This window comes from Triticum urartu, chromosome 6A, assembly GCF_056163025.1.
Source record: "Triticum urartu cultivar PI428250 chromosome 6A, HENAU_Tu73, whole genome shotgun sequence".
Lineage (NCBI taxonomy): Eukaryota > Viridiplantae > Streptophyta > Magnoliopsida > Poales > Poaceae > Triticum > Triticum urartu.
In genome coordinates, this window is record NC_141878.1 from 332,245,186 (window position 1) to 332,249,502 (window position 4,317).

Below are 4,317 nucleotides of genomic sequence, written 5' to 3' on the forward strand. Positions count from 1 at the left end.
GCAGGATGCCTGGAGAACAAGTCTTGTATCCTGGCACGGGGCCTGGATGCCACAACTGGATGAACCTCACCTCAGGTTCATGGCCAAGAGCGTGTACACATGCTACGAGATGCAGAGGCAGATCGTTGACATGAGGAAGTGCCTCGTTACCAAAATCGACAAGCCCGGATCGAGCCACAAGCAGAGCAAGTGTCACAAGAAGTAGATGATGATCAGACGATCGTTTATGCTAGTTAATCATGCATGTAATATATAGTTTACTTTATTGTTGGTGTGTGGAAATGGCGTGTGTGTAGTAGCCACCTATGTAATTATGCATGTAATAGTTTACTTTGGTGTGTGCAGATGCCATGGTTGTAGTAGCCACCTATGTAAGTGGATGTTTAATTTGGTTAGGCAAGCATGTCCTTATAAGTGTTTGTGTGTGTGTGTCTATATATAGTAACACTATTCTGATCCTGGGATCAGAATAGTTATTTGGATTTGGATCACAGCGAGTGCTATATATGGGCGACGCACATGTTTCTGAGATCGCAGAAACGCCAAAAAAAGAAAAAACTGGTCGGTCCATCCATCTAACCCCTCCAAGCGGCCCACCCTCCCTCCCGTACCACCTCTCCCCAGATCCTCCCGACCACCTCCCGCCGCCGGCCACCTGGCCCTAGCGTCACCCGCCGCCGCCGCCACCTCCCACTAGCCTGCCGCATCTCCTGGCGCCACCGGACCCCCGCACGACCGCGTTACCGGATTCCCGTGATCCCGCGCATAGCCGAGACCCGACATCCCTGCGCGCCGAGGCGGCCCCTAGATCCACTTCGCGCCGCCGCCGAAGCCCCGTGTCGCGCCGCCGCCGGAGCTCCACTTCGCGCGCCACTAACCTACGGCAGGGCTCCTGTCTTCCGCCTCCTCCTTGCTGCGCCACCTGCTTCCGCCTTCTGCCTCCTCCCTGTGGGGCTCCGCCACCATCAGCCTCCTCCAGGTAGGGCTCCACCACCGCAGCACCAACGGCGCTCGTCGCTGCTTCCTCCGGCCATCGTTGTGTTCGGCCTCATGCTCCTTCTTGGCAGCGAGGGCCTTGCCCGCGGCGGCCTTGTGGGCAAGGGGCGCTGCGCCGGAGGAGGAGGAGCGGTGGAAGAGGAGCGCGACACCGCAGCCGACGAGTACGGGGACGGAGGCGGTGAAGTAGGCTGGCGAAGTTCGCCGGAGCATGTTACCAGCAGGGAGAGGTCCACGACGAGGTGGTAGGGAAGTTCGCCGGAGGGTCAGCAATGACGGGAATCTCCGTGCAATGGGTGCTGCACTTGGTCTGCTCGATAGCTGCCATTGTGGTTGTACTTGGACGGCTGCAGATAGTGCAACCGAACGGCCGTGTGTGTTTTTGGAAAATCTATACTTGGACGACTGCAGATGCTGCAAAAGTTTGGTTTCAGGTGTCTTCACAAATTCTGGCATAATCTGCATAGACCTTTCCTAACTTAATGTTTCCAGTTTATGTGTGCTACTACGCACTGCATGTGTTTGTGTTAATGCGTAAGTGTGTGAGCACTCTTGTACGTTCTCATAGCTTTGGAGAAAACAAAGTACGGGTAGTTTTATGCATGGAGCCGCCACATGCTGCATGCCTCTGCTGGTTTGCCATGTTCCTCGTGGAGGAAAACAACATCAAAGGCGCTGGCATGGCCAGCGCGGATGCCGCCACCTCTCCCCGGGGCTCATCGGCAACAGCCCCAGGATCTTGCTGGAACACTGGTCAAGCGCAACACTCTACTTCCCAACACATACAAACCCAGACAGAAGTTCAAATGTAAATGTGTGATGCCATCTTGTTCATGCTCACTGTTGTAGTAGCAGAGAGACCAACTCTGTTCCTGCTCCTCGTTTATTTCTCCTATTTATTTCTCTGACCATTTTCCCAACGTTTGAATGCTTTCCTCATAGGATCTAGAGAACAAAAGAACAACTCTGCTCCTGCTCCATCTACGTGGCTGTTATAGTTTCTCTTTCATCCAATTATTATGTGTTGCTTGTGCGGATGTGTTCGACCAAAAGAATAATAGAATGTATGAAGAGAGCACATGCGGTGGTGAGTGGGTAAGGAGGAAGTCAAAATCCGTTACTTTTCCCGTGGATTTTTTAAAACCACCATTTCTATGCAAAAATTTGTACATAAAAAAACTCTATGGAAAATCCCTGCTTCTAATGTTCTTGTCACTTGTTTTGAAGATGCGCATCATGAAGTTCAAATCTAAAAAATATAGCAGTGCGATGGTTATAAAAAATTCAGATTTTCCTCATTATTAAGGAATGAAAACAAGAAGTTCATTTATAAAAAGTAGTTCAATCACATGTTTTAAAATGGCTAAAAATGACATCCGACCTTCAATTAAGTTCATATTTCAGAAATTCTTAAGTTCACGTGTACCACATACTGAAGAAATTCATCTATGAAAAAAAACGAAACGCTTATGCCATTTCATCGACGGCAAAAAAGCCTAAAAATGTCGCAAGACAAAAAAACAAAACTTCCAATGATATAACATAGTAAGTTCGTAGAAAGTGGACAAAAACATAATTTTGTTTTGTAAGTTTAACCATTTCTAAAAAAATACCTTGAAGTTCAAATTTAAATAATAGGGCGGTTCAATGTTTATTACAAACCTGAGATTTTCCCCCGTTACCATAGAATAATCCAAGAAGTTCAAAAATAAAAAATGTTGCAGTTCGAAAAGTTTATAAAAATGGCATTTCTACATTTAACAAAAAAATGGAGAAGTTCAATTTTATATTGGGGGACGTCCGACCTCCAACTACATGTTTTAAAATGGCAAAAAATGATGCCCGACCTTCAATTGCGTGTAATACGACGTATACACAAAAATACGACAGAAGTTCATAGTGAAAACAACGAGAAGTTCAAGTACTGCAAGGAATGCATTTCAGATGGGAACAAAAGTATAAAAAATAAAAACTTAAAAGGTTTGTTGAAAGAAGTTCAAGTGCTCTGTCCGAAGAAGTTCAAAAATTCTTGCGAGAGAGGTCCGATCACCTTGTAATTCCATATTCGATTTTTTCGTATAAAAATTGAATACAATTCTTTAACTCAAAATATAAAAAGGCGAAGTTCAAATTGAAATAACAGAGAAGTTCGGAGTTTATTAAAACCTAGGATTTAACTATTCAAAAAATAAAAACACAACACCATTTTTTGCACTTTTAAAAACAACTCACAAACGAAAAAAATGGTTGCTAGAAGTTCAAGTGCTTGGTGAGGAAAAGTTCAAAAAATTCTTGCGAGAGGTTCACCGTGTATTTAGATGTCTAAAATACATTAAAAAATATGTTGTTTTTTGTGTTTTAAAATAATTCTCTCAAACTAGAGAGAAGTTCAAAGTGATAACAACCGGAAGTTCATGTACTACATGATGTGTATTTCATATAAGAACAATACAATAAAGTGAAACAGAGTGAAGTTCAAATAGACATGCCCCAGAAGTTCAACTACTTCACGCAGTGCAAAAAACAACATGTCAAAAATAGAGCGAGGGTCAAACAAACATGCCCGAGAAGTTCAACTACTTCACGCAGTGCGTTTCCATTCGCAATGAAGGCATAAATCATGATCTCGTCATTTCTCTAATTTACTTCAAAACAACAGGAATATCATTTGTGTAAATTCAAGTCCTCGGTCGGAGAAAGTTAAAAAATATATTGTGAGGGAGGTTTGTACAAAGAGAATATCATTTTTGTAACACTGATGAAATGGATGGGAAATTAAAAACGAAAATACGTCACAGAAGTTCAACGTGAAAACAGCACGAAGTTCGACTACTATAGTGAATGAATTTGAGATGAAAAACTTTTAAAATTGTCGCGAGTATGAAAAAACGATCAACACGGGAAAGTTGCGTGTTTACAGCAGCTTTCCATCGATATATCACTTGCTCAATTCCGGCGAGTGGATGGAGAGCTACAAGCAGTGGATGGAGAGCTATGGGCAAAAACAGCACGTGCAAAACAGAGTGAAGTTCAAGTAGACATGCCGAGAAGTTCAGGTTCTTCACGCGGTGCATTTTCGAAGAATCTGTTTCGCGATAAAGGCAGAACGAATGATCTCGCCATTTTCATAATTACTTGAAAACGGGAAGGAATCACAGAAAACCATTAACATGAAAAACTTTCGAATTTTCCGTAGCTTTTCAGCGATATATTATTTGCCCCATTCCGATAAAGTTTGTAGAAATTACGGCAAAAATACATTTTTAGCCATTTTCAAAACTGACATAAAACCGTAATGAATTAGGAGAAACAATATATACA

The 4,317-nt window shown here is 43.3% G+C and overlaps 1 long non-coding RNA gene across 1 annotated transcript; it reads left to right on the plus strand.

Moving 5' to 3' along the window:
• Positions 1 to 603: 603 nt before the first annotated feature.
• LOC147965159 (uncharacterized) lies at positions 604 to 1,429 on the plus strand. The gene is made up of 2 exons (XR_015607374.1): positions 604 to 979; positions 1,068 to 1,429. It is a non-coding gene; the product is annotated as an uncharacterized LOC147965159 (long non-coding RNA).
• Positions 1,430 to 4,317: the final 2,888 nt, after the last annotated feature.